The sequence below is a fragment of the Rhincodon typus genome, chromosome 14 (genome assembly GCF_021869965.1).
Source record: "Rhincodon typus isolate 14 chromosome 14, sRhiTyp1.1, whole genome shotgun sequence".
Classification (NCBI taxonomy): domain Eukaryota; kingdom Metazoa; phylum Chordata; class Chondrichthyes; order Orectolobiformes; family Rhincodontidae; genus Rhincodon; species Rhincodon typus.
In genome coordinates this window covers 63,711,341-63,725,408 of record NC_063345.1, presented here as the reverse complement: position 1 = coordinate 63,725,408, position 14,068 = coordinate 63,711,341, and positions in this window count along the sequence as shown.

Sequence of the window (14,068 nt, the reverse complement as noted above, 5' to 3'; positions counted from 1 at the left end):
ATTATACTGTAATACATTTAAGGAAGATTAGAACTTTCTTTCCCCTCATTCTACAGTTAATAATTACATGCCATTTATTTCATTTAAAAAAAACACAATTATTTTTGTTCTTTTATTTACAAATGCTTATGTATTCATACAATTCCCTACAATGATTTTTTTTGTTTAAAAGGGCTGGCATTATTTCTGCACTCTCATATTTTTGGCTCTCCTCTGAGACCATTAGAACCATTTTATTCTTTCTCTCTTTGATATGTAAATCAGGAGATTCCTTTTATATGGAGGACACTGGAACTGAGCCAAACAATACAAAGTGGACATCCTGTCAGTGTAGGAGATCTGCTCTGTGAAGTGGTACAAAGGAAAGCTGGATTTAGAATTATTTTTTTTCTCTGGCTTACCTTCAAAGAAAAGACATTTCACTCAGTGGTAGGCATACCGACGCTTGCAAATAAAGACAAATATTTGACAATTTATAAAGGTTTACTGCAAATTAGAATATTGTTAATGTGAAGGCGAAACATTACACACTATGAAAACATGCAGATATCACATATTTACCTTAAAAACCAAACAAAAATGATTGCTTCCAGTAACAGTTGGACTAGCAACGGTTATCACGATAGTTAATTTCAACAAAATATAATAATGATTTCAAAACTGGAAGTTGTACAAGAGCTTCTTTTTCAGAAATAGTTTAAAAAAATTAGATAGCTGATAAATGATTTGGTTATGAAAATAGCAGAACTGTGCTTTAATGACTGTATGCACTTTCTGAAGCAGAATGAATCACTAAATGCCAGTCTGCACTAATTGTCATCAAAGTTGAACAACAAAATGGAAGAATCAAAGAGTGGTTAAATTCTTACATGGCAGGAAAGACTTCCTCATCAGCAATAAAAAAGTCATTTATTAAAATGAGCCAGGCAACCATCTACTTCAATTAATAGCATTCGGTCACAACAAGGAAAATCTGTCTGTAATCAATGTTGTAGCCAAAAGCTTAAATGAACATACCATATAACAATTTTAATTTTCAGTGCTTGAAAAACAATCAACTTCATTCACAGCTTATCTGTTACAGTAGAGAAAAAAGACTAATGAAAACCATTTATTTAAAAGTGATGCAAAATTTCAAAAATGTCAGGGACACAAGAGAGTTCACTGCATTAGTGCCTTTTAAGGAGACATTTTTCTTGTTTATTTTGTCAAAAATAATGAATAAATATTCCTCGTTAAAAGCAGCAAGGGAGAAATTAGATCTTTGTAAACACGGAGCTGTGTTAGGATGCGGAAGGTCCAACTAGTATTGGAATCCCATTTTATGAAAGAAATAGGGAAACATTTCAAAAAGAAAATAAAAAGAATGGGAATTTGGTGCAAGTAATCTTTCACAGAGCATAGGCATGATGGACTGAATAGACTCCATCTGTGACGCTCGACCTACATCAATTCATTTTCTGCATCTCTATCAATCAGTTGGACTTTAATCCGTGGTCAATGTTAGTGTATACTGCACCTAAAAAATCTTTTTCAATAATATATACGTATAATTAACATATTGAAAGATTTACTTACAAGGAGTTTTTAAGCATTTGTTCTCATGACTCTACACTCCGAATACTTTAAAAAGTTCAAAAAAGGCAAGAAGTATTTAAGCATGGTTAATGATTTTTCAACATCTCAAGGCTCTTGCAAATAAAGCATAAAAGTACTTGCAGCTTCAATTTTGTATATAGGTTTTAAATACATAATATATGTACAATATATTACATGCGTGTAAACACAGTAATGAGTCATTTCCCTGAAATATTGATTCAGATCACCAAACCCCAGTCCAATATGAAGTGATAAACAGAATAAAATAGCAATTTATTGTAACATGTACCTTTATTTTTAAAAAACGGTGAAAAGTTTTTAAGTCACCACACCGTTGAGCCTGTCTTAATGACATAAGTCATAGATGAGATGAAGAAGAAAATAACAATTAGGGCAAAGTTCATTTCAGATCAATTTCAGTTCGGGGAAAGCCGATTGTAGGTTGTAGGTAGCAGAATTTTTTTAAAGAGTGTGACATTTAATAATGAATTTGATTCTTCCCAATTAATATTGAACTGTTCAACGTGGAATTAGGTTGATGTGAAATTATGCAGTTGGATCGCTTGTACTGGACCTATATTTGTGTCCAATTAGTATGCTAATAATCTGAATTATGTTCTATACTGCTCTGTCATATCACCTAGAGGGTTTTTAAAATTATAAAATAATGAGAATAAACAAGCCCATGCTGATGTTCAGTTTGCCCCCACACATTCTAATTACCTACTGATGGCACATCAGGGAATTACCGCAATGCCAGCAGAAAGCTTCTTACGTACTTTCTTAAGGGAAGAATCTGTTCCTTTTCTTTTACACTGCCGTATAACAGCAGACTGCAACCAGAAAGTCAACTGTCCAGTGAAAAATGTTAACGAATTTTGATAGCTTTCAGTAGACTAACATACTTTCAATGTTAAGGTATCTATCTGCTATACCAGCAACTAAACTGTTATAAGCCTCTCTTAATCACTTACCTTGAACTTCTACATTAACATGTCATTTATTTGTGGAAAATATACTCCATTAATTTACAGTCCAGACACTCATTAAGCATGTAAATGCTGATTTCTAATCCAGTTCAAACATTTACACTGCATATTTACAAGAATCTAAAAACAGCTAATTAATGACCATGATTCATACCTTTCCAAACACTAATCCATTCGCTGCATGTCTGAGTAATGCTCTAGCTGACCAGATATTGTAGCATAGTTGTGTGATATGCAAACTGCTTCTCTTCTGGGATCCTTACGATGTATTGCTTTGTAATTTAAGCAATAATTTTTTTAAAAATTAATTTTCAGATTACTGATTTTGTAACAGAAGTTCGATAAAAAGGCAAAAATGTTTCTGAATCTGCCAAATGGTACTGAGGCTAAATATTAAGTAGAATCTTATGTGTGTAACCTAAATATGTGATTGAAACTTTGGAATATTCCTTGTTAGATTCAGGGTTTTAAATGAAGAGGATCATCAATTTAGAATTTTATTGATGACAATCACCTTACTGTTCATCATGTTAACCTTATAAAAAGCGATAAAATAATAAAACAGTCACTTTACTGCATTATTTATTCCATACACAGCTACTTGGCTGTAGCTTGTGTGTGCTTTTATTTTAAAGCAAGCTGAATTTTGCTAACTCCCTTGAGATCTGCGGTAAACTGGATATATTTGAAACCTGATGAAAAAAAAGGACTAATGAACACCATAAAGAGAAACAACTATGTTAAGTTTAATTGCTATAATGATGCACAAAGAGGACAAAATTATAGAAAAATTACAGTGTCAAATTTTTGAACTAATCTTTTGAGGCATTTTGTCAGAAATGCAGTTTGTTTTAATTAACAGTAATTATTTTACAATCTCTGTCTCTTTGTAACTAGTCGGGGATGGCAACATTCTTATAAAGATGGTAAGTGCATTTCCTGTCATCACATGAGTTTAAGTTCTTTTGTCAAAGGTTAATTATCTAGGGTATGTCAACTCAATGCAATTATAGACAATAGAACAGAATTGAATTGAATGTGTTTTGATGAGTTTTCGTACCCATGTAGATCTGAAACGATTAGTGTCTACAGAAGCAAGTAAATATCTCTCTCTCTGTCTCTCTCCCACACACACACACACATACACATGCAGAGGAACACCAACTGTTGTTGGTGATTTATTAGATCAAGTCCTAATGACCCCTTCTAATACGCTTCTACAAAGTGAGCTAAGTGTGGCCAGGTCTGATTCTCTCACTCTCCTCCATGCACAGTTTAATTTAAAGCCAGAAGCAGAACAGGCTCCAAGTCATTTATCTTTAGAGTTGATGTGAACACACTAAACAAATTTGATACCTCCATTTACTGCAGGATGATTACGGATTTGCTACAATGAGGCAACATTAACCCTTATATTTTACTTAAATATCTGTTAATCCTTAACAGAAACTGTGAAACATCTAAACATGCAATGAAGTTCCATTGTGGCTCGAAACATCACTTTAGGTAAAGTGAGACAAAAAATGTTGAATTATTTTATTGAAACAAAAAAGATCATTGTATAATTATAGCAAATGACGCAGTATTCTACTAATATTTATATGCATCGATATACAAGCTCAGAAAAAGAAACAATGTTATTTTTAAAAAGATGGAAAGCTTATTCTTGTACCCTGTAATGATTGATTGAAAACTTCCTGTTTTTTGCCAATCATTCCTGTCAAACAACAATCTTTTGGGTACTTTTTAGTTTAAAACATTACTTTTCAGAAAACAGTCAACAACTGTGTAAGATTTTTGGTTTTGTTTTAAATAAATATGATCATTATATCCAAGATTTCAAGACTAAAGACAACAGCTCCTCAATGTATCTTGTGCACAGAATGCAATGGTTTGGAACAGTGGATGGACAGAACCAGACACTAAAGTCAAACCTCACTGCTAGCAACTACAAGAACCGATTGTGTATTTTTCTAGCAAAGTAAAATTATTTTATGCTGACCACTAAGGAAGTCTGAGCACAGAACTTTAGAATTGTATTATTTTCAGAAAGGGAAATAGACTGAAGTGCTGAAGTGTCTATATTATGTTGTGTTAGAAAATTGATTAATCAGAACGATTTGAGACCATTCAGCGAGATTCTCACACCAAGTGAACAAAGTGAAAGGGAAAGGGCTGAGAGGAAAAGAGCACAAGGCAATCAGTCAGGAGGAATTGCAAAAGAACAAAAAAAGCCACTCTAATATGGACTATGGCCAATTTATTTTAGCCTTTCACCAATTCCAAAATTACAATCTGCTTTACTCAATTATTACAACTCTCCCATTACAATTTATACAATTTTCAAAACCTGGATCATCAGGATGTGTCGATCTGTGAAGAAATGGTGGAACATCAGCACAGTTCACAATGTTAAAGGTACATCAAAGACAAGAGGATGGCGTGAGAAAATGCTCATGCAGAAACGTGGCAAAGTAGATTGGTCTCTCCGATAGAAGCTACCAATTTCCACTTACAATAATTGTTGACATGAAATAGCTAAGTTTAAAAATGGACTTCCAGCTGGCTCTATCAGTTGTATCTCTGGAAAATAAACAGAAATTAACTCCATGGTATGGGCTTTAAAATGCCCAACCTGTAGAGTAGCTTATGGGGGAATTTAACTTCCTTGATGGTACAGACCCAGACGGTAAATTTTAGTATGCAGAAATTCAGACCAATGGCAGAGAAGACAGCTTTAAATTGGATACCTCAGCAGATATGTTGATCCTTTCAGATCCTTTCCAAACATTGCGATCAAGAATCCTTAGATCATCTCCCATGAAACATTAAAGTTCAGGAAGTGAAAGATTTTTCAGAATAAGAGGCCAAAGATGCTACACTTCACTCTGATGGAAGAAAAAAATACAGACACCTTGTACCTAATTCCTAATCATTATAATTAACTGAAGCTACTCTTGCAGCTTTAGACAATCTTTGGTTAGCAGGCACTAAAGATACTTCCATCCTAGCATTGCAAGAGGGAGAGGCAGACCCTTTATTATGTTTTAAATAGAAATTGGAAATGACAGGAGAAGAAGGCACCAAAAGCAGTTGTGGCCAGGGACAAAAGAGCATTCGAGAAAGTAGTTTCCTCTTTTTGAATATTGTTATAGAGAGGGAAACCAGCATATGGGTCATTAAGGCACTAAAGTCTAAAATTTCAGACCTTCCTGTGCCTCAGGATTTAGCAGAGGTGCTGTTCATTCCAATCCAGCTTCCTCTCCTGAGGAGACTCAAATCTTTTTTGAAGAAGATGATGAAGAAGGAAAGTTGTCTATTCATTGCACAGAACCTCCCCAGGTGATGCTGTAGTAGCAACTGCAGTTACATTTCAATGAAGTCCCTTGTACAGTAGACAGTCAGATCTCTGCCTGGAAGCAAGGAAGTAATATTGTGCTAGTTCAATCTGAAACTTTACTTGCTTTCATGGCTGAATTTTCTTCAGCCAGTAAGGCAGCTATAGGATCTGCGACATCAAGAATGATGGAGTTAGAAAGAAATCTTCAATCATGCAAGGAAGCAGTCTGGCAGCTCCAAAACAAAGTTAAGACCATTAAGTTTCAGACAGGTTGGGTGATGGCACACCTACACAGGCAGAAGCCAATTGTATGTGACAAATCTTTGCAATCATGCATAAAGAACCTCAATACAAGGTTGAGATGTTTACAGAAAAACTGAAATCCTCAGCAAAACCCCATCAAGAAGTGCATTGGTGTCCAATAAGAAGTTATGCAGAGAGAAAGAGATTCTTGAGCTCAAAGTACATCATGCCAATGTTTGATGTTCAGAAATTGTTGATCCACATAGATGGTAATTACAGGCTATGGGAGACAAAGCAACATCTGCAAACCATTGAAGAACTAAAGGCTTTTGTGCTTGAGGGACCAATTTCCAACTGCTTTATGACTTCTCTTGGACAATGTGTCATGTGTATGTGTTCTCCTGTTGTTTCCTTGGTGCACTATGTACTAGAGATGTGACATGACCGTGATATGACAATTCCTGATGACCTACGCAAATATATGAATGTAGGAGCAGTGAAGATAAATCGTGGAAAATTTGATTTACGGGAGAAGACTACAGGACTTGAATGATCGTAGCCTCTTGAAAGAAAGACAAGAAAGTAAAATTCTCCCTGTTCAAAATTTCTAACTACCTTGCTCTAGGGATGATAATTGATTTCTCTTTCTTTTGGTAATAATATCACATAAATGCTTGCTACGGTGTGGGGCTACTAAGGTGTAGGCATAGACATCTCAGGGACTCTGCAAGGAAGTTGGACAGTGCAGGATAAACTGCCAAAGCAGGATAATTTTATGGTATTCTGACTTGTAGGCTCATTTGAAATGCCAACTTCTTTCAGCATGCAGTCCCTCTCATTAATAAGAGACAGAAGTACCTTGTTCTCACCCTCTCCAGTGTTTCTTTTACAATTGCTGGTCTTCTGTCTTTGAATATAGCAACATTTTCTTCAGCTAGGCAGTCCACGTCCCCATGGAGTTTGTTTATTCTTATCTATAGATGTCTGATTTATGCAAACCTATTGCCACTGTGGCCAATTGATTTCTTCCCGTTGGTAGCCGCACACTCTGCTGTAGGTTTTCTCTTATGCTTTCTTCATCTCCGGCAGTTCAGTGCCGAGAGACATAACTATCAGGGTCTTATGTCAAAACGTCCTCCCTTTTCAGAGTTTTCAAAGCAACAGAATTATCTCAGGAGAAAATATATCTGCAAATCTATTCTAGCAAGAAAAACTTGTCTCAATTAACCAAAGAGCAGGTGTAACTTTTTAGCCATGAGGCCAAACTGCTACATCAACTCCACATTCTTGTCTTATCTATATATTCCTTGTTTTCCTCATTCCCAAACAGCCCTCATAACAAGGCTAAATGTTTTAGGAATTTGACATTGTTTGAGGGCACACTGTACTGTGCACTAGTACTGTGTCTACGTCTGGTCGCCCTGTTAAAGAAAGGATATGATTAAGCTGGAAAGGATTCAGAAGAGATTTACCAGGATGTTGCCAGGAATGGATGGTTTGAGTTATAAGGGGAGGTTGGACTTTCATCACTGGAGCATAGAAGGTTGAGGGGCGACCTTGTAGAGGTTCATAAATTCATGAGGGCTATAGATAAGGTGAAAGACAGGTGTCTTTTCCCTAGAGTAAGGGGATTTCAAGACAAGGGGGCATATTTTTAAGGTGAGAGGAGAAAGATTTAAAAAAGACATGAGGAGCATTTATTTTACACAGAGAGTGAGTTGTGGATGGAAGGAACTTGCAGAAGAAGTGATGGATGTGGGTACAGTTACAACATTTAGATAAGTACATGAATAAGAAATGTTTGGAGGGATATGGGCCAAATGCAGGCAGGTGCAACCAGTTAAATTTGGGATTATTGTCAGCACAGACTGGTTGGACCGATGACTCTATAATGTAGGATGTTTATTTGGAACCGTTCCCATGCACAATGGATGTCTGAGGTTGAAAGGAAATGCAAAAGGACCCAGGAGTCTTGAACTTAGTGTGATTATTCACTTATTAAACACCTTAAATTTGCTTCTAACACTTGGATTCTCATTGTCATTCCATGTCAACCATACTCCTTATTGACCAGCATTAACACTGAAAATAATCGGCTTTCAAACTGGAATAGTTCTAACTGAGATACCTAAATGGTACATAAGTAGGCCAAAGCTGAGAGGTCAGCTAGAAGTAATTTGACATACGTCACTGTGATTATTTATTTAGGAACTTTCATCAGCATCCCAAAGAATATTACAGCTTATTGCTTATGAAATGTCTTAGATCTGGCAACTAATTCATGCAGAGAAAGATCAACTGGATCATAAGAAATAGAGCAGGATTAGATCATTCAGCCCATCAAACCTGCTCTGTCATTCATGCTTGATCTTATAGTGGTCTTAATTCTACTCCCCTGTTTCCTCCCTACCCCTGCTTGTCTCCATAATGCTTAACTCCATAACTGATCAAACATCTACCTAAATCAGAAACAAAAATAAAAAAATTGTTCGAGAAACGCAACAGGTTTGGCAGCATTTGGGGAAGAAAGCAGAGTTAACGCTTTGAGTCCAGTGAACCTTCATCAAAACTTATTTGCCTTATTATATATCTGCCTTGAAACACAATCCTAATGGATCAGATAATCTGTTGGCTAGTGATACTGGTTATTGCTCAAATAGTGCTATTGGCTTTTTTTAATTACTTTGACCTGAAAAGGCAGATAACACCTCTGTCTAATATCCCTCATTTTAAAGGTAGCATCACCAGTGTTGCAGCACTCACTCAGTACTGCTCAAATTCCAAAGTAGCAATTGAACACACAACCGTGTGATGTGGAAACATGAATGTCAGGTCAACTGGGCCATAGCTGACACCTGTATGTGGAAAAAAATGAATCTACTGCTCTTTGGAAGGTAATTACAACATGCAATAGCTTCTATCCTCAACACAAATGGGAACATAGGGCTGGTGCATTTTCGATGGCTTGAATGGCCTCTTTCTGCACTGTCAGGATTCTATGATTCTATGATTCCAGAATTATCTTAGAATGGCATCATGGTCAGCACAGATATGGTGGGCTAAAGGGCTTATTCCTGTGCTGTCCTGGTCTATGTTCTATGTTCTGTGAAGACCTTAAACACCACTAGGGAATGGAAATCCCTGCTATCTAAGTATCACATGGCATGGTTCCCAAGCTACAGTTTCACACTTTGTACATCAGGTGGCATGACAGTGGCTGGTGTGTGCATAATGACTGTTAACAACTTTCTGGATAGCCTTGATAATCAAGTGTATACAAGTTGTGGGGGAAGATGGGAGGAGATTGTATATGGATGGAGGTTGTTCATTCAAATCTATTGCCTACCTTGATAAAAGAAAGGATTTAGGGTCATAAGGCACAGTAGTAGTGCTTCTTTTTCTGGGTCAGAAGGTCCTAATTCAAGTCCTATCTGCCATAGAGGTGTGTCAAAGCATATTCAAACAAGTTAATGTGAAAACATGTCTTATAAGAGTCACTTCTTGCCATGAGGCATGGGGGTGACTTGTCTGACTGGAGTGATCTCCCTGTGTGTGCATGGGTTTCCTCCGGGTGCTTTCATTTCCTCCCATAGTCCAAAGATGTGCAGGTTAGGCGGATTGGACGTGCTAAATTGTCCTGTTGTGTCCAGGGATGTGCAGATCAGATGCATTAGCCATTGGAAACGTGGGGTGTAGGGGAGGGTGGGGTTTGCGATAGGGGAATGTGTCCAGGGTATGCTCTTCATGGGGGATGCTCGGTGCAAACTCAATGGGCTGAATGGCATTTATTTGCACTGTCTAACGATTCTGAGATGATCGACTTAGAAAATGGAAGAAAAGCTGATGAAATTTTCCAGTTCAGGTCAGGAGCCTGAAATTCCATCAATACAGTCATCAATGTACTGCAAAAGTAGGGGAGAGAGGGGACCACTGGAGGACTTCTACGGAGAATGTTCAAAATATCCCACGAAAAGACAACCGTAGCTAAGACCTCTTGTCAGTTTCCATAGGGCTTTTTTTTTAAAAGTATAACAAAGAACTCCGTTATTTCAAACTAATGGAGCAAATCCAGATAAAGCATTGGTCAAATTTTTCTCAGTGACCAGTCCTGACTATCTCGTGATATCTACGGAAACAAATGAAATTGTGGATTGGTAATTAATACTAAAGGCACAAACAAGTGCCACATTGTCAAAATGTGTAAATGATGGCAAGTGAAAACTTAAATTTGCCTTACGGTTAGCTAGATTCTGGGCAAGTAATTTACAATGAGAAAATAGCTGATGTTAAACCAAACCTTTTAATAAGAGTCAGAAACATACTTCTGGGAATTCTAGACCCATTAGCTGGTCCTCTATTGTAAGAATTAATTGCTTAATCCATTAGGCAAAAATCATACACATTTCCAGATTCATTTTCATAATAATACAATGCTTTTAAAGCATAAAGCTTTATTACATTAAACATTCATTCCCTCCAACACTGGAACTCCTTGGTTACATCGCATACTGCCTATAGGATATATATACGACCTAATGGAGTGGATTGCCAAGGTTTCTTTGACAGAAGATCTAAACCTAGATTTCCATCATCTAAAAGGACAACAGCTTTGGAGTCACAAAACATCCTGATGAAACATATATCACCATTGTAGTCAAGCAATCACAGGCTCAAATTGGACATTCTGAATCGGGCCTGACAGAAAATTGGCTAAACTGAATGAAACAGCAGCCAGCGGCTAGCAGCAACAAAGAACATTGGAAACCAAGGTTAAAGAGATTGCAACGGCTCAAGTGGAACCAGTTACAACCAACCCAAGGGCTGTGTATTGGAGAAGTATCAATCCGACTTTTTGGCGTCTTGACTAAATAAGCTTGGGCACGTTACGCCTCCTGGCATGGTAACAGCAAGAGGTGTTGGCGCAACAACCTCTTTAGTTGCTTTGAACCCTGCTCATTACCCAATTGGTCAAAGGCCACAGAGCATTCTGGAAGGTCAGGGGAGAGGGCAGATAAAAGCACACACCTAGTTATCAATCCCTCAGTGATGACGCAGCAATGACTCACAGGGAAGGCTCCATGCAAGACTTGAGGCAGACAGCCATGTGGCAACCCAAGAAGACCCAGGAGAAGATCTGCCCTGACCTGTGAGAACTACCTTCAAGAAAGAGAACCAGCCCTATGTAAAAGAGGAAGGAGATTCCAACAGCCCAGCTCAAATACATGGATCACTGCGCGTGATATCCTTCACCAGGCAGATAGAGCTAGACAGAGAGTAAATATTGTGGGAATTTGGGACACTCTCACATGGTGTTTTCATTAAGGAATATTTTGTCAATAAAATTAAGATGAATGGCAAACTAAATTCAGTGTCCCTTTGTCCATCTCACTGACAAGTGCATGTAGGTAAAGTGTTTTTGAGAAATAAACCGGCCAAAGTGTCCAAAGCATGGGCAACACCATTCCTTCAGTAAATGCTGAGTCAATATCCTTGAACTTATGTCCAAACAGCCTTGTGGTAGTATCTCCACCACAACGACTGCAATGGTTCATAAAATCAAACCATCACCTCTTCAAGGGCAATTAAAGTCAGCCAATCTACAGATGCCTACATCTCAAGTATTGTCCTAAATAAATGGTGCTACATAAATATTTTCAGCTTTCAAAATTAAGTTATATAAATGAGGATCTGGATTGTTATGCAAAGTAAAATGTGAAGATTACAATTTTGCAAACCAGCCTGAACTCGATTTGATCCATTCTGATTAAATTTAACAATGTGCTGAAACATGAATTGGAATTAAACTATGTTAATTGAAACTTCATGGGAAAATTTGAATGAGGAACACAATTTATTTTTAAATACATTTCGCTCATGTTGTCCCTCCCAGCATGTTTCCAACAGCTCCTTCCTGCCTTTTGCTTCTCTTTATTTCCTTTCAGCCTGCCAAAAGTAACATCACATTTCTGAGGGACAGTTGTGGTTTCAAACATATGGTACCAAATATGATTGTTTCAGGTTATGTGGATTGGATTACCTGGCCTCAGCGGTTATGATTTGTCAGTGGTACCAGTTCACTCTTTGTACAATCTCTGATTTTCAAAGATGCCAGTTACTGTCATTGTATTCAGCAAGTGAAGACTGAGTCAATTGCTTAACAATAAATTGCTGAAAAACTTGGCAAGAGTTCAACTTCAGGCCTCCCACGAGATACTATTGGAGAGCTCTGGGGAGCAAATGGAAGTAAGGGGTGGGGGAATTGGTCATCTCTTCCATGGAGCCTGTAAACAGTTCAGGTGTACAGCACAAGAATTGGCGATCCATCACCTGTGCCAGATAAATAGATAGCTGCCACTTGACCTTCTCCCTCATTATATCTTGGGGAATTGCATTTGAGAAATGAGAGCTTCTTACTTTGCCTTCAGAATAATCACAGTTAATTGAAGAGGATAGTGTCACAAGACAATAGCACTTTCTGATGGTGGAGCAAATGCAGACTAGCCCCTGAATAAATGGTAATTATATTGGAATAGAGACATTTGCCCCCTTCAAAGCTATTCTGACATATAGAATGTTCAATCAATTGTCCATGCTGTTAGCATTGACATTCGTTACTGAATCACTTGTATATCATTCTATTGCTGAGAATGATGCCTATCAATCCCTGGTAAAATTGGACTTGACTGATGCCCACTTGTAGATGCTCTTTCAGAAAAAAAAGCCACAATGTGTTAAACCTCAACAACCATTGCATCATTCCAACATAGTCTTTATTAAATTCAAAAGCTTTCAACTGAATTAATTTTCAACTTCACTCCCGTTATATCACATATAATGAGGCCAAAGAACAAAGTAAACAAGAAAGATTTTTGATTCTTTCATGACTTCAGAAACACCCAAAGTGTGAACACAGCCCAGTCCGTCACAAAAACCAGCCTTTCTTCGTCATTGACTCTGTCTACACATCTCGCTGCCTCAGGAAAACAGCCAGCACATTCAAAGACCCTTCCCACCCCAGTTATACTCTCTTCCACCATCTTCCATCAGACAGAGGATACAAAAGTTTGAAAACACATACCAACAGATTCAAGAATGGCTTCTTCCCCGCTGTTATCAGAGTTATGAATGGATTTCTCATATATTACAGTTAATCTTTCTCTGCACCTTCTCTGTAGCTGTAACACTATATTCTGCATCCTTTTCTATTACCCTAATGTACTTGGATAAGGTATGATTTGTCTGGATAGCATGCAAAACAATACTTTTCACTGTAGCTTGGTACATGTGACAATAATAAATCAAATCAAATCAAAGTTAAAGAACTAATAAATTAATTGTTAAGAAGAGACACTGTTATAATGAAGCAAGATCAGAACATGAGTTGTGCTTTCATACTTATGATGCAATTTTAGATCCCAAATAGCTACCTACAAAGTAAGGTCTAAACATGCATTGAATTAAGACCCAGTATAGAGATTTACATTTGTAGTCCACCCATCCCATGTATCTTAAGTCAAAACTGGACATTTGTGTTAACATGAAATCAAGCCACATGCAGTTATGTACAGACTGGATCTAAACCAGTGAATGACTATCATCGTTGGTGACGCAGCAAGTTGCAAGCAGCAGAAGAAGCCCATGATGTTAACAGATGCACCACATGCTGATATGAATGATCTGAAGTATACAATGAATTTTAAACAACAAACCAGGACAGACAAAAAGAACTTTATCTAACGTTTTAATGATAGACATTTGTTTGTCATAACTGTGTTCTACATTCTGACACACAATAAATCACCAGGATGCAGTTATGCTAAAGTCAGCCATATGGCTGAAACCAACCATGAAACGAAACTCAGATTTAAATCGCACCTTGCATGACCTCAGGGTATCC